This window comes from Lepisosteus oculatus, chromosome 14, assembly GCF_040954835.1.
Source record: "Lepisosteus oculatus isolate fLepOcu1 chromosome 14, fLepOcu1.hap2, whole genome shotgun sequence".
NCBI classification, from domain to species: Eukaryota; Metazoa; Chordata; class Actinopteri; order Semionotiformes; family Lepisosteidae; genus Lepisosteus; species Lepisosteus oculatus.
This window is the reverse complement of record NC_090709.1, coordinates 30,430,661-30,450,019: the sequence shown is the minus strand read 5'-3', so window position 1 is coordinate 30,450,019 and position 19,359 is coordinate 30,430,661. Positions and strand designations below refer to the sequence as shown.

General features: G+C 47.5%; 7 non-coding genes across 7 annotated transcripts; 2 read left to right on the top strand and 5 right to left on the bottom strand.

Moving 5' to 3' along the window:
* Positions 1–837: 837 nt before the first annotated feature.
* trnal-uag (transfer RNA leucine (anticodon UAG)) lies at positions 838–919 on the top strand. The gene has a single exon. It is a non-coding gene; the product is annotated as a tRNA-Leu (tRNA).
* Positions 920–4,221: 3,302 nt separating this feature from the next.
* On the top strand, positions 4,222–4,294 carry trnaa-cgc (transfer RNA alanine (anticodon CGC)). The gene has a single exon. It is a non-coding gene; the product is annotated as a tRNA-Ala (tRNA).
* A 9,984-nt stretch (positions 4,295–14,278) lies between these two features.
* Positions 14,279–14,397, bottom strand: LOC138244546 (5S ribosomal RNA). The gene has a single exon (XR_011193161.1). It is a non-coding gene; the product is annotated as a 5S ribosomal RNA (ribosomal RNA).
* Positions 14,398–14,934: 537 nt separating this feature from the next.
* LOC138217446 (5S ribosomal RNA) lies at positions 14,935–15,053 on the bottom strand. The gene has a single exon (XR_011181158.1). It is a non-coding gene; the product is annotated as a 5S ribosomal RNA (ribosomal RNA).
* Positions 15,054–15,590: 537 nt separating this feature from the next.
* Positions 15,591–15,709, bottom strand: LOC138216290 (5S ribosomal RNA). Its single transcript, XR_011180001.1, has one exon. It is a non-coding gene; the product is annotated as a 5S ribosomal RNA (ribosomal RNA).
* A 537-nt stretch (positions 15,710–16,246) lies between these two features.
* Positions 16,247–16,365, bottom strand: LOC138216289 (5S ribosomal RNA). The gene has a single exon (XR_011180000.1). It is a non-coding gene; the product is annotated as a 5S ribosomal RNA (ribosomal RNA).
* Positions 16,366–16,902: 537 nt separating this feature from the next.
* On the bottom strand, positions 16,903–17,021 carry LOC138217445 (5S ribosomal RNA). Its single transcript, XR_011181157.1, has one exon. It is a non-coding gene; the product is annotated as a 5S ribosomal RNA (ribosomal RNA).
* Positions 17,022–19,359: the final 2,338 nt, after the last annotated feature.

Sequence of the window (19,359 nt, the reverse complement as noted above, 5' to 3'; positions counted from 1 at the left end):
ATAGGCAGGGATACACACCATGACTCGAATAGACTCAGCGAACTTTAACACCTATGATATTACGAGTGCTTTGCACGTGTCGAATTTCAAGAAGGAACTACTACAACAGTTGTGGACATAATTCAATACCACCGGCAAAGTCCAATGCTGGCAACATCTGAGAAAATAATGTTCACTCATGGAATTTGGTCTTTGAATGGCTGGCGGGAAAATTCATTTATACTCCTGTTGCACCCTCAGCTGAAACATGTTAAAATAACAACGCAGATTTGTTGCAGAACCTGACAAGAATTATTGGGTTAGCACTGTATGTATTCTTGTATATTTACTTTAATTTTAATATAAATGTAAACATGCATGCTGTATAAGCTATTGTAATTTTAAAATATGTTAGCTGAGGATGCGAAGGGGGCTATTATACCTTGTGAAACACGCAAGGAACTGTAAAAAAGGCTGTTATTTGAATAAAATTGGCGATCACAAGAAAACCACAATTTATGTGGTATTATCATCAATATCCTTCAAAATCTACGTTCAAATGAAGGATTTGAAGAAACTATGAAAAAAGCAACAGTAATAGCAGAGGATTTTGATTTTTGCTCTTCAAGTCAGCAGATCACCGTAGAGTTACACCCCTACAAACAGCACAAAGGATGAATCCCACCACCTTCATTATTGCTGTGTTTGTGCCAGTGAAAGTAGCGTTTGTGTTATTGAAAGCATCTCGGAAGATGAAGGTGCAGTCACTTCCACATGTCATGATATCATTAGATCTGACGACAAGAGCTGAAGCCCCCCCTAGTCCAAGCCAGCAATGTGAAGATGGGTATGGAGGAAGGTAGCGTGGCTGAGTGGTCTAAGGTACTGGATTTAGGCTCCAGTCTCTCTGGGGGTGTGGGTTTGAATCCCACTGCTGCCAAATATTAATGTTTTAAGACCTGCAATACAATCAGTAAAAGCGCTTTTTGTTAGGCTGCGGGAGGTGTTTAGAGATAGACTTTCTAAAAGACAGGCTTAACATCAAGGCAGAAAAAATATTTTTTCTCAATAGAAATTCTCTTTGGCACGTTCAGCTTTATGTAGGGAACAACGTCTGCCGAGATCACTTTTGAGGCAGTGCACATGATAGTGTACCGGCAAGTACATTTAATATTGGCTGTGGTGGTGAGCTGCTTTTGTCTGTGAAACTTTTAATTCTTCACGCCGAATCGTTGGCAGGGGTAAAGCTTATTAAATCTTTGAACATAGCGCTCCATCAGAAATACTTTGTTCGTGATCAAAAGAGATCAGAGGATTAACTTCATGGATTCACATAGCATACCTTACAGGAAAGATTTAAAAGGGGAATTGATTGTGCTTCCTGATGTTGTTCCTGTCGTTTCTTTGGATACAAAGGTGAATGTTCTTTGACGTTCTGCTAGAGTATCCACTGGGTGGGCTTTATCAATCAGCTCGGAGAGGTCATCAGTGCTCTGTCTCTGGAAAATAATCAGCACTGTCGTTTTTCCCTGTGCTGTCTTTTAAAACATATAAGATCACGAGTTTACAGATTTCTCCAAATAACAACTATACATTTTAACCCAGCGGTTAGCATTCCTTCAATCCAATAGTTTTACTCCGGGTAAAAAGCAGCGAAATATATAGAGAGATTATATTCAAATATTTAAACGTTCTTATTGGATTACCTGTATGGAGATATCGCTCAGAATTCCTAATATGATTTTGAGTTCAGTTTTGCTTTACTACTTTCAGAGTCTTTTATTGACCTTGCTGAAGCAGAGAAGTGACATAATCACAAATGCGACTTACCTGTGCTGCTGTTTTTGGTTAATAATGATTATTGCAAGGAAAAAAAACAGCTCCTTGCATTAAGAGCAAGAGCAACCAACACGCTCGCTTGTTGAGTTGGGTTTTTTTTCCGTGGTGCTCTTCCTCAGATGTAAAGTTATTTGGCGAGCAAGGACCTCTGAGAAGGAGCCTGAATCCATCAAGAACTCAGAAATTCTAATATCGCACTACTGTCTTGTGTACAGAGATCTGCTTCTTCCTTTTTGAGTGTTTTGGTGTTTAAGAGCACGCTTCCTACCTCGAATGTTAGTTTCAGGAGATGTGCTACCGGATAAATGATTATCTTGAAAAGGTTTGGGGATGCACTGGCCGGGATTAAAACCCGGCTCAATTATTTGGAAGTCACCTGTACTACCAACACACTTCTAAGAAGCACCCGCACATTTTCGCAATCCTCTCTCTCACCTACAAAGTTATGAAGACACAGACGACCAATGAAAACTAATTTGATTCACCCAAGGCTTCACTCTTCTGTTGTGATGTTGTTTTAATTAGTGTTAGCTGTGATGAGGTATTGTTTCTGTCTCTTAAAGTTTAAGAGTCTGCTCCTTTCTTCCTGGTATAGAAAAAAACATGTTCCATCGTTGTTTACAAACACCACTGTAAATTATTTGTCCATCTCTAAAGCCTGTGTGTATTGACAAGGCAATTCAAAAGCACATATTAAATAAGAACACGATCCTTCTTGTTACCATTCCCGTGGTTGGAGCGTTGTTTCGCCCTTTAACGTTCTTCTACAATATTTACAGACAGGGCTTTATCACTGGAGTTGTGTGCATCGGTCCATGAACATCAACTGTACTGCTGTTTTTCTATGCGTAATTTAATCGCAAGCACTTAAAAGATGCAAAAAGATTTCAAGGAAAACATAATTGAAAGACAGTCGAGTAAGGAGGTAGAAAAACGCTCTCCCCCATTGAAGAATCAACCACCGTCGCCCATGTGACTGGATATAAAAATAAATTATTCATTTCAATTATTCATGAAGGGTGGATTGTGGTCAGTGAACATATGCACATCTTTAAGTCAGTTCCACCATCTGTGCCATAGGGGATGTAGTTCAATGGTTTTCATGTATGAAGTTCCGAGTTCAATCCCTGGCATCACCAGATGTCTTACATTATTGTGCTCACATCGCAATCTTCTGTTGAGTGAGAACTCTTTGCTCGTGTTCATAGAGAGACAGGTTTACACAATTAAACTCAGTCACACACGAAGTGCTACAGTGTTGCTCTGCTGTTTTAAATGTACCTCCAAAGCATTTTGTTCTGTTAACTACCAAATGATTTGAACTAATTTTACATCATATTCAGGAAATCCAGAGAAGGTCATCAGACTTTTAGTGGCTGTTGAAGAAAACACCTGTTGAATCTCACCAGGGATTTCTTGAGAGATCATTCAGCAAGCGAGTTAACAGGGGTTAACGTAGAGAGTGGCGGAGGTGGGATGTCAGGGCTTGACGTCACTGCTTTATGCAAAGAATGGAGGGGTGGTCGTCAGGGCTATATGACTGTGCTTCACGCAGAGAGTGGTGGGGGTGTGATGTCAGGGCCATACGACAGTGCTTTACACAGAGAGTGGCGGAGGTGGGATGTCAGGGCCTGACAACACAGCTTAACGCAGAGAGTGGATGGGTGGGTGTCAGGGCCATATGACACTTCTTTACGTAGAGAATGGCGGGGGTGGGATGTCAGGGCTTGACGACACTGCTTTATTCAAAGAGTGGAGGGGTGGGTGTCAGGGCTATATGACAGTGCTTTCCGCAGAGAGTGGTGGGGGTGGGATGTCAGGGCCATATGACACTGCTTTACACAGAGAATGGAGGAGGTGGGATGTCAGGGCCTGAAAACACAGCTTAACGCAGAGAGTGGAGGGGTGGTGTCAGGGCCATACGACACTTCTTTACACAGAGAGTGGTGGGGGTGGGATGTCAGGGCCATATGACACTGCTTTATACAGAGAGTGGCGGGGGTGGGATGTCAGGGCCTGAAGATACAGCTTAACGCAGAGAGTGGAGGGGTGGGCGTCAGGCCATACGACACTTCTTTATGCAGAGAGTTGAGGGATTGATGTCAGGGCCATACGACAGTGCTCCACTCAGGCCTCTGCTTGAATTTGTACTCCTCCTCTCTCCCTACCTCTACCTCTATGATATTTGCACTTTCTGGAGAGGCGATTTTCTCCACTTCAGTAGCCCGATTGCGTGGAGAGGGCTGTAGAATGTGGCACCGCCTTTCCTGCTCCGTCCATGACAGGCGTGCTGGTCTCTGGAGAGAGAGCACGGTCCATCAGCGCACTCCAATAAAGGCACTGGAAGCAGCTGAAACACATTGGCGAAGCTCAGCACTGGGCCACTGGGCACATCTTACCACTGTTTCCGTAGTGTAGTGGTTATCATGTTCGCCTCGCATGCGGAAGGCCCTCGGTTCGAAACCGGGCGGAAACAGACTGGCTTCTTTTGTCGCATACAAATGGGTTGAACAACTTTTAACTAGCAAATGGAAGAGGGCTGAAGTAAGAGACAAGATGTAAATAGGGTTAACTTAAGTCAGTTCTGCCTGAAAATTAGACTTCTAAGCAACAGGGGTTTATGGCAGGAAAGGGGGTTAACTGATAAGGATTCCAGATGCGAGGGGGCATAATCTTAAACTGACCATTTGGCCAGGGTCTCTTAACTGGCCAAATACCACGACCCCCCCCTTACCATAACATCGAATGACGTCTGAAGCAGCAAGGAAGGACTATATAACCTAAAAGTTTGTACCGGCACATCGAACAATACTTCGGTTTTGTTGTTTCTTGTGGGAAACAAGACTTCGGCTTTATTGTTCCTTATGTCCGTCATGGCAGTGAACAGGTCCTGGTTACAGGATCTCTAAAAAAGGAAATAAAGACTGAAATCAGATCCGACCCACCATGCTGCCACGGTGACGGTGCACTGCCCAGTGAAAGTGGCAGCCTGTCCCTGGACTGTGGGTGGAAACTGGAGCACCTGGAGGAAACCCCCACAGACCAGGGAGAGAACATGCAAACTCCACACAGACAGCACCCACACCCCAGGTCCAGCACTGTGAAGCATGCCCGACGATGCGGAAGGGCTTTTACAAATGAGTGTGTAACTCACACTGGTGCCCAGGATGGCCTGCTACCGAAACGCAACCTAATTTTCTTAATACAGTTTGTTCGAAGCGGTTCGCAGGAGCTGGAGGTGAGGACTGAGCTGGGGTCCAGTGTGCAAGAGTGACTACTGATGTCGTGTGTGTGTGTGTGTGTGTGTGTGTGTGTGTGTGTGTGTCTGGATCATTGTGAGCGCCGTCAGGTTTGTGTATTTGTTTAAACAAGAGGATGTGTCTGTGCGGGTCTGAATCTGTGTGAGGGTGCAGCTCTAACTGTTCGCGCGCGGGCGTGTCTATCTCTCTACAATGCATGAGGGGCTAAATCTGCCTCTGAGAAACTGACTTTTCAGAAGAAAAATCTATGAAAAGGCACGGCCTGGCCCTCTTCTCTTGCTCCCGACGTATAACACACTGGGGGATGAAGCTGGTGTCTTCAGCTGTAACCCTAGCTATTTATGCAAACAGCTCTTTTATGAAAAGCAGCTCTAGGCCTAGACAAGAGGAACAGATAAAATAAATCTTAGATTTATGGCTTATTCAAAGCAGACTGAGCGCTGCTATACTGTATGTAGGAGCCAGAGATGAAGAATGAGCTATTTAAGGAAATCAGGAGTGTGAGAGAGGGAGTGTGTGTTTTTCCTCCCAATAGAGAAGGCTTGTGGTTCTTTCTGCTTTTCTGCACAGGCTGCCAACATAAGTACGTGTTGGGTTCTTGGTTTGAATGCTCGAGTTGTCAGGCTGGCGTTTTTTGTTCCTATTGGAGCCCATAATTGTGAACAAGGCACTTGAGGACGTCTCTGTGCAGGTGTGCGTTTGTAATGACGTGTGTGCGCATCTCTGTAGCGGATGTTTCAGTAAAAAAACGCATTTAAAACATTCAACCTTTTCATGTTCCTAATATTCTTTCATTCTTCACAATAATAACTAAGGTTGCTGCTGGAAGAGGTGTGAGTGGGGCCAGCAGGGGGAACTCTCACCCTGTGGTCCATGTGGGTCCTAATGCCCCAGTATAGTGACGGGGACACTGGAAAAACTGTAAACAGGTGCCGTCCTTCAGATGAGACGTAAAACCGAGGTCCTGACTCTCTGTGGTCATTAAAAATCCCGGGGTGTTTCTCGAAAAGAGTAGGGGTTTTACCCCAGTGTCCTGGCCAAATTTCCCATTGACCCTTACCAATCATGGCCTCCTAATAACCCCCATTTATGAATTGGCTTCATTACTCTGCTCTCCTCCCCACTCATAGCTGGTCTGTGGGGAGCGTTCTGGTGCACTATGGCTGCCGTCCCATCATCCAGGTGGATGCTGCACATTTGTGGTGGTGGAGGGGAGTCCCCATGTCCTGCAAAGCGCTTTGAGTGGAGTGTCCAGAAAAGCACTATATAAGTGTAAGCAATTATTATTCATTATAATGTAATAAGTCCATTATTTCTCACCCCTCCATTGCAAGGCATACACAACACAAACACCAGGAACAATTATCTCAGAAGTGAATTGCAAATGTATTGAGTTGTGATGCAACTGTAACTTGAACCTAACATGACTGTGGCGTGCATTTTTGAAATTGCATTTTCACAGCTGAAATACAAAATGAAGCTGATCGCAGTCCAAACTCAAGGTATTGTTGTAAAACTAAATATTCAACATGTTTCTACCTGTCCCTTTTCAGCTCACTCAGAAGTCCACAGCCTGCAGCCTGGTGCCTCTCTGTCTCCCCCCTCCACACTGCTGGTCCAGTGGAGGTGCTGTTTGATCCTGCACGATCTGTCCGGAATCGTATAGTCTTACTGAGCAGCGCAGGGCTCCCTGGCCCCAGGTACGAACAGTGAGTGTCAGTGCAGAACAGCTCTCTGACACTCCGCTCCCTCACTCCAGCTGATCAGGGCAACTACACAGTGAGGGACCTTAATGGAAGCAGTATCAGCACTGTGATCGTCACTGTGGGTGGTGAGCAGGTCTACAGTAGGATCACTAGAGGGCTCTATATTCTTGACAGAGTGTGTTCTTATATCATCCTCTGTCCTGATTGTCTTTCAGCTCACAGAGACAATGTCACCCTGCAGCCTGAAGCCTCTCTGTCTGTCCCTCTGTTCACTGGAGAGCCAGTGGAGGTGCTGTTTGATCCTGCAGGAGGTGGAAACTGGACCTCAGTGTGTTCTGTCCAGAACAGCACAGCCAGCTGTGTCCCCCAGTACAGTTTTTTTTATTTTTGATGATTAGCCATATGTTGATTACAATATTGTACATAATGTATAATTTGAACTCGATATTTTTCAGGAGTGAATGATTGTATATTTTCAGAATAAATTTCGAAACCAAATTATTGTCCCTCGATCTCTGTCTCTCTCTCGTCCTGCTGTCTGTCTGTCCCTGCCTCTCTGTCTCTCTCTCTTTCAGCCCCGTCTGTCAGTCTGTCTGTCCTTCTCTCTCCTTCCTCTCTCTCTCTCCTTCCGCTCTCTCTCTCGGTTTGTTTGTCCCTCAATCTCAATCTTTCTCTTTGCCTGCTGTCTTTCTGTGCCTTCATCTTTGTGTCTCTCTCTCCTTCCTTTCTGTCTGTCTCTCTGTCTGTCCTGCGTTGTCCCAGCTGGGCCTGTCTCCCCGGCTCTCTGCCTTCAGCTCTGTTCGCCGATGTCCCACCAGCCCGTCTCTCTCTCAGCCTGTCTCTTGACTTGCAGGAGGAAGAGGAGGTGGAGACAGCTCCTCCGGCAGGAGAGAGGAAGAAGGTCAGTGCTGGTCCCACCCTGCCTCCTGTCCTGTCTGTGGTGGAGTTTCGCCATCTTGTCTGTCTTGTCAGCCCTGTCTGTCACTGTCTCTCTCCTCCTCCTCTCTGTGCTGTGGTGTCCAGTCAGTGTGTCTCTCTCCTCCTCCTCTCTGTCCTGTGGTGTCTAGGCAGTGTGTCTCTCTCCTCCTCCTCTTCTCTGTCCTATGGTGTACAGTGGGTCAGTATTAGTGGGCTACACCCAGGCTCACTCACTGCGAGTGTGATCTCAGCAGAGTCTCTGTACTCTTGGGACACTTGACTCACCTGTCTCTCTCTTTCTCTCCCTGTGCTGTCCCTCTCCTGCCCCCTCTCTCCCTACTCGGACTCCAGCTGGAGGAGGTCCAATCACCACCTCCTGTGAGACAGAAGAAAAAGAAAGTGGGTAATGCTCTGATTCTCTCTTTACTCCTGTCCAGTGTCCAGTCAGTGTGTGTGTATGAACCCCTCTCTCTCTCAGTGCAGTGTTCATGTACTGGAGTGTCCAGTCAGTGTGTGTGTATGAACCCCTCTCTCTCTCAGTGCAGTGTTCATGTCCTGGAGTGTCCAGTCCGACTCTTAACGTGACTCTCCTGTCTCTGCTTCAGAAGTGCTGGTGCGTCTTTTTAAAGTCCCTGAGCTGCATGTCGGTGGAGACAGATGATAAGGACGAGCCGATGGAGGTGGCGGAGACCGTGTGTCAGGAGAGGAAGAGCGAGGGAGAGGAGGAGCAGGCTGCCGGGAAGGACAAGAAGAAGAAGAGGAGGTGCAGGTGAGCAGACAGGGGGACGCCGCCCGGTCGTGTCTGTGATTCAAGAAGGAGTCTCCTCTTGCTGTTTGATGTCATGGTGATGTCCGTGTCTGTGTCCCTCACACCTGCAATAACAATATTCTTTCCAGGTTCCTTTCCTGGTTCTGTGCCAGCTAAGATCGGAGTCGCCTTCCCCACCAAGGACTGGACTGGACTGGACTGGACTGGAGCTGAGGGACCCCAGACTGCACTGGACTGGAGCTGAGGGACCCCAGACTGTGCTGGACCGAAGCTGAGGGACCCCAGTCTGTGCTGGACCAAAGCTGAGGGACCCCAGTCTGTGCTGGACCAAAGCTGAGGGACCCCAGTCTGTGCTGGGCCAAAGCTGAGGGACCCCAGTCTGTGCTGGACCGAAGCTGAGGGACTCCAGACTGTGCTGGACCAAAGCTGAGGGGCCCCAGACTGGACTGGACTGGAGCTGAGGGGCCCCAGGCTGTGCTGGACCGAAGCTGAGGGACCCCAGACTGGACTGGACCAAAGCTAAGGGACCCCAGACTGTGCTGGACTGAAGCTGAGGGACCCCAGTCTGGACCGAAGCTGAGAGACCCCAGTCTGTGCTGGACCGAAGCTGAGGGACCCCAGTCTGGACTGCACTGGAGCTGAGGGACCCCAGTCTGGACCGAAGCTGAGGGACCCCAGTCTGTGCTGGGCCGAAGCTGAGGGACACCAGTCTGGACCGAAGCTGAGGGACCCCAGTCTGTGCTGGACCGAAGCTGAGGGACCCCAGACTGTGCTGGACCGAAGCTGAGGGACCCCAGACTGGACTGCACTGGAGCTGAGGGACACCAGACTGGACTGGAGCTGAGGGGCCCCAGACTGGGCTGGACTGGAGCTGAGGGGCCCCAGACTGGACTGGACTGGAGCTGAGGGGCCCCAGACTGGTCTGGACTGAAGCTGAGGGACCCCAGACCCCAGTCTGGACTGAAGCTGAGGGACCCCAGTCTGGACTGAAGCTGAGGGACCCCAGACCCCAGTCTGGACTGAAGCTGAGGGACCCCAGACTGGACTGTGGAAAACTTTCACATTATCTCCACCTGAGTCCTCAGATCGTCTGCATGACCTTGTATTATTAAGTATTATTTTAAGGTCCTGTGATGATCGTAAGATGGGGGGGGGGGGGTGTGTCCCTTGACATTAATCTGTATTGTAATTTTTGTTCTTTTGTTAAGCATCATTAAAATGTTTTTTAAAAAAAGCTTTTGGTTTTTTCCCTCCCCCCCCGAAACGAACGAACAGAGTCTGTCTTTCTCTTTCATCCCGGAGAGTTTGTGGTTGATGGATTGAGGCCGAGAGCCCTCATTGTCGGCGTGCCACCAGTTAGCGGGGCTAAAGCAGGGGGGGCATCGTGTCCAATACTCCTTGAAACGAGACAGATTTCAAGCCACCTCCGTCTGAAGAGAAGGAAGTTGACCACGAACTCCAGGGTGTCCTAGGAAGCTCTTTAGCCATCGTTTACCCAGCAGCCATCTCACCCTGCAGCTCCCAGCTAGCAGCCACCTCCCCACTGGAGCCCAGCAGGTAGAAGCCTGGTCAGTACCTGGAGGGGAGACTCCTGGGAAAAACTGAGGTTGCTGCTGGGAGAGGTGTGAGTGGGGCCAGCAGGGGGCGCTTTCACCCTGCGGTCTGTGTGGGTCCTGATGCCCCAGTATAGTGACGGGGGACACTGGACTGTAAACAGGCGCCGTCCTTCGGATAAGACGTCAAACCAAGGTCCTGACTCTCTGTGCTCGTTAACAATCCCGGGGTGTCTCTGGAGAAGAGTAGGGGTGTTACCCCAGTGTCCTGGCCTGATTCCCCCCCTGGTCTTGACCCATCATGGCCTCCTTATCACCCCCTTCTCTGAACTGGCTCCATCCCTCTGCTCTCCTCCCCACTGAGAGCTGCTGTGTGCTGAGCGGACTGGAGCATCATCCACGTGGGGGCTGCACACTGGGGGGGCTGGAGGGGATCCCCCTGACCTGGGAAGAGCTCTGAGTGGAGAGTCCAGACGGATTCATTATTATTATTATTATTCGTGCTGCACTGGGCTTCAGTCCTGGTAGTGAGAGGGGGATCTGTGATCAGTACAGATACTTATGACTGTATAATAATACACGATAGAAATGGAAAACAGGGTAGCGCTGTAGTCTCTTCGAAACGTTTTGAACTGCCAGAAGAAGTTTTCACAACCCGGACTCGTGAAGGTACAGGTCTTCTCCCTTCGTCCGGAGTAAGGTGAGAGGTTATCCCCTCGGGGCGCAGTATCCCCGATGCAACCCCCCACCACCACCCAAAATGACACACACTTCTGTGACGATTGGGAGACCCCGGTTCGATCAGCCCCTGCGGTGTGGGAAACGACCCGCTGGAGAGAACACGCAGACTCCACACAGAAGGGTCACCTCGGCATTTATTCCAACAGCAAAACACCAGAGAGAAACGGGTCTCCGAAAGATGAGCGCACACCGGGAAAAACACTACGGGGTCATTACAAATGGGAATAGGAGTTCTTTTTTTCTTTTCCGGACGTCAGTTGTATCGTGTCCTGGTGATTTCTCCTGTTTCGAACGGAGTTCAATGTCACGTTTCTACTTTATTAGAGAGAGGCACTGAACTTTGGGGAACGTGACATCCACCCAGTATTACTAGTAGGTTGATAAATATAAATGTTCTTTTTCCCCCCGTATGATACCTCGCGAAATATAACGATGGCCAACTCCTTAAGTCGAAATTTAAACCCTTCTCACACTACAAGACAGTCCGTCAACATCGCCGCGGCCCGAAGCGCGACCTTCGGTATGACGTTGGCCGAAGGAGGTGGGGTAAGTACGTCACAGCCGGGGGAAGCCCCTATCACGTGAGAGGGGTGCTGCGGGCGACGAGCCCCCGGGGGCGAAGAGAAGTTGATTTGCGTGGGGTGTGGAAACACTACACGACCGGGCAAGCGAGCCGTTTTTTTTTTTGTTTTGTTTTTTCAGAACATCAGAACAACCGCAGAGATGACCATCGATCCACTCCGGACGTTTCCTTTTTTGTCCTTTTTGGCCTCCAAAATAAAAAAAAAAACTGGGATCCATCGTGGCGTTGCCAAATTAAAACGTCAACCACTTTTCGGGCTTTCGTGCTGTCCATGATGAAACCGTCATGGTTGTGTAAGGATACGTTACGTCACAGACCGGCGGCGCTCGGACGTGAGGAGTGTCGTTACGTTTTTGAAACGGGCACGTCAGACAAGATCTCTGACAAGATCTCTGAAAAACCCAAACCTGTAAGATTCAATTTCAATTCAGTTTTTTTTATATAGCGCCTTTCACAACAAGAATGCCCCAAGGCCCCGAACAAAGGAGTTGTTCCACACCCCCGCCACCCTCTGTGTACAGTAGAGCCCCCTGTACTGACTGGAGGAGCTCACCCAGCTGTGTCTGGAGAGAAGCCGGGGTATCGGCTTCAACCACAGGGCTGGGCGGCTTGTTCCCCACCCCCATCCCCTTCTGTGTACAGAAGAGCCTCCTGGCCTGACTCCAGTAGGAAATGTCACCTGGAGGCAACACACCGGCTTCTTTTAACAGATCACCTCGGGAATCGGGAACAACGGAGCTGTGTGCGGCCGTCTGTACGGAGGGGTTCAGCGCGGGGGGGCTCCGGGCTCGGGTCTGGACCCGGGGGGGCTGTCTGTGTGGAGTCTGCATGTTCTCCCTGTGTTCTTCGGGTCCAAAGACAGGCTTTTGGGCTAATTGGCTTCGGGGAAAACTGGCCCTGGTGTGTGTGTGTCCTATGATGGAGTGCTGTCCTGTCCAGGGTGTGTGAGTGAATGTGTGTTCTGTGATGGACTGGTGTCCTATCTAGGGTGTGTGTATGTCCTGTGATGGACTGGTGTCCTGTCCAGGGTGTGTGAGTGTGTGTGTCTGTGTGTCCTGTGATGGACAGATGGTACCAAGCCTGGACACCCATGAGACACTGGCTTCCTCAGAAGACTCTCACGGAGGGCACACTGTCCCTAACCCGGGTCCAGAAGAATCTACAGTGATCTATAATTCCTGCGCCTCGGAAGGGTTTATGACGTCTATGTCCGGCGCCCGCGCCCGTGGACTGGCGGTTTGGCGTCGCGCTCCGCAGCTCGAGCTTCGGTGCGAGGCAGGGCGGGAGGGAGCCAATGTGGCCTCGGCGCCATCTTTGCTGGTGAGTCAATTGTGACCGTTGCGGTACAATAAACCATCAATAAACCTTTTCCCACCCCGTCCAGTATTTCTGTCGCGGCCCACGTCCCTTACAATCGACAAACTATAAAAAAAACAGTAGCCCTTCGCAACATTACACGCCATTTTCTTTATTTTAAACGTCCGCTAGATACGCAGGTGGCTCGATACCTGTCTTATCCTCGCCGGCGTCTTTATACCGGCAAGTGAATTTTATTTGGGGTCCCTCAGAATTGTGACAGAAATGTCAGTGAACCACAATAAAAAACGAAACTTTTTTTTTAAAGGCGGTGAATGGATTTTTTGAGTAACCGTGTAGCGACTAACGTAAGGAAAAAAAGTTGTCTTTCCCTACGAAGACGTTTTGGTACAGGACTTTCTTTAAATATCAGTTGTGCATAGCGTTTTACAAAAAGTTGATGATGATCTTGGAGATAATTGCAAAGGAAAATTGAGATAACTACCAAAACATTACGTGTGAAACGACAGGACAGAACTTTGAACCCACAAAGAAACAAAGGTATGAAATATTGCCTCGTCATGGGGGGTTGATAATTGTAGTAAGTGTTCCTAATTTTCGTAAAGAAATGTATATTATGGGAGTCACACGTGAGATTTAGTGTATATACGTTTCATATTGTGCATATATACGGGGTTAAAAAGTGGAATGAGTATGATTATAAACTCGTGTGTCCTATAATCAGATAATTTTTGAACAAGCTTTGATTAGACAGGTGAAAAACAACATCAGATCCTTTATTTTAATATATTCTCACGTCTGAATATCAGCTTCTCCCCTCTGGCCAACATTTCAGGGCTCCCAGGTGTAGATCCCAAATTGAAACAAATATTAATTTGTTACCCAGTTAAACAGTTAATAGAAGTGAGTGACCAGGGTAAATAAAGGTGGGTCAGTGTAAACTGTTTATTCTGGACCAGACTTCGTCATGTGTGATATGTCATGACTTCTTATATTAAGTTTTATCTTTATATTTAGTTCTACATGTGTAATAGATGCGATGTGTGTCCATAAAAAGGTTTCTCCAGGGGAAAATCAAGTTCGTTTTAAAACCGTGTTTCCTTTTTAGGGTAGGTTTGCATTCCAAGTGTGGGGTTTTTGCCTTTTTGTATTTTTGCTGAGACAAGTTGCCTTTCTTATACGCGGAGGGATCTGCTCGTGAGATGTCCGCTTGGTCCATTTCTGAGCTCAGTATAAGGTGTAGAAAGCATGACTGTCATCATAACCCGCATCTCACCCAGGTGTGGAATAATGTTGTGACTATTGCTTCAGCAATAACATGCTGATTGCATGTTTCTAGATGGGAATAACAGAGATCTCAACTACTGAGGGGCCTTATTAATAAAGTCTCCACAGCCGAAGCGCTGTGTCTCTTTTCAGCTGGCGATAAACCTTTCCTCGATCCTTTGCGGACTTGTTAAACTGTTCCTGATCAGAATAAAAAACGCTCACGCTAATACACAAGCACCCGTGTCTCGCCAAAGCTGACAAATAAACAGACGGACAAGCCGCACTGCACGTGTGAACAGGGGAATGAGCGAGCGCGCGGGGATAGGGCGCCTCCTGCGCTTAAAAGCTTACAGCACCTGGTATTCCCAGGCGGTCTCCCATCCAAGTACTAACCAGGCCCATCCCTGTTTAGCTTCCGAGATCAGACGAGATCAGGCGTGCTCAAGGGGGTGTGGCCGTAAGCGAGAGCAAGGCTCGCTGGCACCCTTCTTATTGAGAGGACAGCTCCGTCACCTCTTTTACGACGCTGCTTTTTTTCCCTTGCGTTTTTCTCTTCTTCCCACGTTGTCTCTCTTCACTGCCTTCGTCCCTGCTCTATTTCACTTCAGCCTTTCACTCTTGCTTCCTTCCAATGAGGACGGAGCTGCGGGAGAAAGGGCGCTATAGAGGATCGCTGAGGAGAGCTGCTGCTGTGCTTTGACATCTGAGCTCTGTGGAAAACGATCTCAATACAATTCTGAAAAACGCGACTCTCCGAACGCCAGCCGAACAAGTCTCCACAGCCGAAGCGCTGTGTTTCTTTTCAGCTGGCGATAAACCTTTCCTCGATCCTTTGCGGACTTGTAAAACTGTTCATGATCAGAATAAAAAACGCTCACGCTAATACACAAGCACCCGTGTCTCGCCAAAGCTGACAAATAAACAGACGGACAAGCCGCACTGCACGTGTGAACAGGGGAATGAGCGAGCGAGCGGGGATAGGGCGCCTCCTGCGCTTAAAAGCTTACAGCACCTGGTATTCCCAGGCGGTCTCCCATCCAAGTACTAACCAGGCCCATCCCTGTTTAGCTTCCGAGATCAGACGAGATCAGGCGTGCTCAAGGGAATGTGGCCGTAAGCAGGAGCAAGGCTCGCTGGCACCCTTCTCATTGAGAGGACAGCTCCGTCACCTCTTTTACGACGCTGCTTTTTTTCCCTTGCGTTTTTCTCTTCTTCCCACGTTCTCTCTCTTCACTGCCTTCGTCCCCGCTCTATTTCACTTCAGCCTTTCACTCTTGCTTCCTTCCAATGAGGACGGAGCTGCGGGAGAAAGGGCGCTATAGAGGATCGCTGTGAAGAGCTGCTGCTGTGCTTTGACATCTGAGCTCTGTGGAAAACGATCTCAATACAATTCTGAAAAACGCGACTCTCCGAACGCCAGCCGAACAAGTCTCCACAGCCGAAGCGCTGTGTCTCTTTTCAGCTGGCGATAAACCTTTCCTCGATCCTTTGCGGACTTGTAAAACTGTTCCTGATCAGAATAAAAAACGCTCACGCTAATACACAAGCACCCGTGTCTCGCCAAAGCTGACAAATAAACAGACGGACAAGCCGCACTGCACGTGTGAACAGGGGAATGAGCGAGCGAGCGGGGATAGGGCGCCTCCTGCGCTTAAAAGCTTACAGCACCTGGTATTCCCAGGCGGTCTCCCATCCAAGTACTAACCATGCCCATCCCTGTTTAGCTTCTGAGATCAGACGAGATCAGGCGTGCTCAAGGGGGTGTGGCCGTAAGCGAGAGCAAGGCTCGCTGGCACCCTTCTTATTGAGAGGACAGCTCCGTCACCTCTTTTACGACGCTGCTTTTTTTCCCTTGCGTTTTTCTCTTCTTCCCACGTTCTCTCTCTTCACTGCCTTCGTCCCCGCTCTATTTCACTTCAGCCTTTCACTCTTGCTTCCTTCCAATGAGGACGGAGCTGCGGGAGAAAGGGCGCTATAGAGGATCGCTGTGGAGAGCTGCTGCTGTGCTTTGACATCTGAGCTCTGTGGAAAACGATCGCAATACAATTCTGAAAAACGCAACTCTCCGAAAGCCAGCCGAACAAGTCTCCACAGCCGAAGGGCTGTGTCTCTTTTCAGCTGGCGATAAACCTTTCCTCGATCCTTTGCGGACTTGTAAAACTGTTCCTGATCAGAATAAAAAACGCTCACGCTAATACACAAGCACCCGTGTCTCGCCAAAGCTGACAAATAAACAGACGGACAAGCCGCACTGCACGTGTGAACAGGGGAATGAGCGAGCGAGCGGGGATAGGGCGCCTCCTGCGCTTAAAAGCTTACAGCACCTGGTATTCCCAGGCGGTCTCCCATCCAAGTACTAACCATGCCCATCCCTGTTTAGCTTCTGAGATCAGACGAGATCAGGCGTGCTCAAGGGGGTGTGGCCGTAAGCGAGAGCAAGGCTCGCTGGCACCCTTCTTATTGAGAGGACAGCTCCGTCACCTCTTTTACGACGCTGCTTTTTTTCCCTTGCGTTTTTCTCTTCTTCCCACGTTCTCTCTCTTCACTGCCTTCGTCCCCGCTCTATTTCACTTCAGCCTTTCACTCTTGCTTCCTTCCAATGAGGACGGAGCTGCGGGAGAAAGGGCGCTATAGAGGATCGCTGTGGAGAGCTGCTGCTGTGCTTTGACATCTGAGCTCTGTGGAAAACGATCGCAATACAATTCTGAAAAACGCAACTCTCCGAAAGCCAGCCGAACAAGTCTCCACAGCCGAAGCGCTGTGTCTCTTTTCAGCTGGCGATAAACCTTTCCTCGATCCTTTGCGGACTTGTAAAACTGTTCCTGATCAGAATAAAAAACGCTCACGCTAATACACAAGCACCCGTGTCTCGCCAAAGCTGACAAATAAACAGACGGACAAGCCGCACTGCACGTGTGAACAGGGGAATGAGCGAGCGAGCGGGGATAGGGCGCCTCCTGCGCTTAAAAGCTTACAGCACCTGGTATTCCCAGGCGGTCTCCCATCCAAGTACTAACCAGGCCCATCCCTGTTTAGCTTCCGAGATCAGACGAGATCAGGCGTGCTCAAGGGAATGTGGCCGTAAGCAGGAGCAAGGCTCGCTGGCACCCTTCTCATTGAGAGGACAGCTCCGTCACCTCTTTTACGACGCTGCTTTTTTTCCCTTGCGTTTTTCTCTTCTTCCCACGTTCTCTCTCTTCACTGCCTTCGTCCCCGCTCTATTTCACTTCAGCCTTTCACTCTTGCTTCCTTCCAATGAGGACGGAGCTGCGGGAGAAAGGGCGCTATAGAGGATTGCTGTAGAGAGCTGCTGCTGTGCTTTGACATCTGAGCTCTGTGGAAAACGATCTCAATACATTTCTGAAAAACGCGACTCCCCAAACGCCAGCCGAACAAGTCTCCACAGCCGAAGCGCTGGGTCTCTTTTCAGCTGGCGATAAACCTTTCCTCGATCCTTTGCGGACTTGTAAAACTGTTCATGATCAGAATAAAAAACGCTCACTCTAATTCATGTACCGCACCACAAGAATAGTACACGCTGTACATTGTCTGTCGATAATGTTTATGTAGTGCTTTTTCAGCACTCTGCATGTGATTATGCCGGTGGTGTTGTGGGTTAGGTTCCTGACTCCCATATCACATAGTCTGTGATGGAATACCAGTGGAACTACAAGTTTTTTTTTAACAAACATTTCTTTGAAAAAATGAAACGTTTGCCTTGGTCAGAGATTCAATAAAACCTCACTCGCACCAAACAAATTTATATTTCTAAATATCACAACATGATCGGATTTAAGTCTTTTTAATAACAATGAATAGTCACCTATGCGTTACAAAATAAACCTTTATATTGATTTGAATCGCGTTTTGATTTCAATTGTAAACGTGTGTTTAAATATATGTGTTTAAAGGCGATATATAAAAGCGCTGATTCTTATGGAATGTGTTCGGCTCGGGATTAAAAAAAATATTTTGGTGAGGTTTTATTATAATCTAAGGTATGAAAACAAACTAGCTACATTTTTAACACACTTTATAATACACCACTTTTTTGTTGTATCCCAAATGATTTGAAGCATTTCTGTTTTAATTGAACTTCTAGAGTTATTTCTCCAATGTTTAGGAGGATATCGCCATAATAAGGGCATGCTTGTCATATGCTAAAAGAATAGCTTATAACAGGAAATGCAAAGTCTGTTTTTTTAAAAAGCTCCTTTAAAGCCTGTGCCCCAGAAGGTCCATTTATGTTGAACCTCTAGGAGACATCAACTGCAAAGTGACATGACTGAGAGCCTCTTGAGTCCTGCAGATACAGGGTACCTCATAATTTTAATGAAATCAAATGTGTACTGTACGTGTAAAACTGAAGCTGACCTAACAACCATCCCCTTTTCTGCAGAGCGTGTTTAATTGTACTGTTTCAGCACATCAGTTTTTTTTCCCCCAACAACTTTCCAGAAGAGCTATAAATATTTTAAATAAATACACACAGTATTGCTCATAAGGTCTGCTATTTGAGGTCCAGTTATTTAGATAAATACATCTTATTTTATCTCAGCTTTTCAGCTGAGATACACAGATCATACATAAACAATGCAGTAAAAAAAAATGTCTCATCAAGTATTTAATCATTAGGTATAACAGTTTCCCTTTAGGCCTCTGAAAACACCACCTTCTACCTTGTGAATACCAGTACCTCCTAATTGTCTAAAGGCTTTATTTCTTAAGAGCATGACATTAAAAACTGCTCAACTTTACAGCTGCATGTTTGCTTGCAGTATTCCAATACCTCTCAAGCAGTGAAAACAAATAACCTGCTGCAAAGCTGCTTATTATGGAGAAAAAAATCTCAGTTACATTCCCAGATCATAATGATTAGCTTTCCCAGCTGCAAATAACTACAGATGCAAAGAGACAATGTTCAGACACTCAAAACAACCTGCTGAAACATGAAACCAAGGAATTGTCTTCAGAGATGTTTATTGTCTGGCATACCTCAGGATAACACAAAACCTTCCATACAGCCAGAACTTTATGGTGTACTGAGAAGAGAGCTAATATACAAAAAGAAATCATTTTCAGACCACCATGACAGCAGAACATGAACCCTGTACTGTGCACTTAATACTTGAAGATAACGATTTGTGTGACAAACAAATTAACAAATTAACAAAGTCCCTATTTGTCCTAACAAGGTCCCAAACCTGAATTTAAGAATAAAATATCCTTTGCGGGATGATATTTCCCAAAGGCAGATGACCCCACCTGTTGCTTTAAACGAAAAAGGTTTTGTAGAGTAACAACTTCTTTCAACATCAGGTTTGCCCTCGCTAACAGCAGGCTTTCCAGCTATCGTTTGTTTGGTAAATATGGATTTTTACAAACTGCATTATTAACCAAACCATACAAATCGTTTAAACCTTTA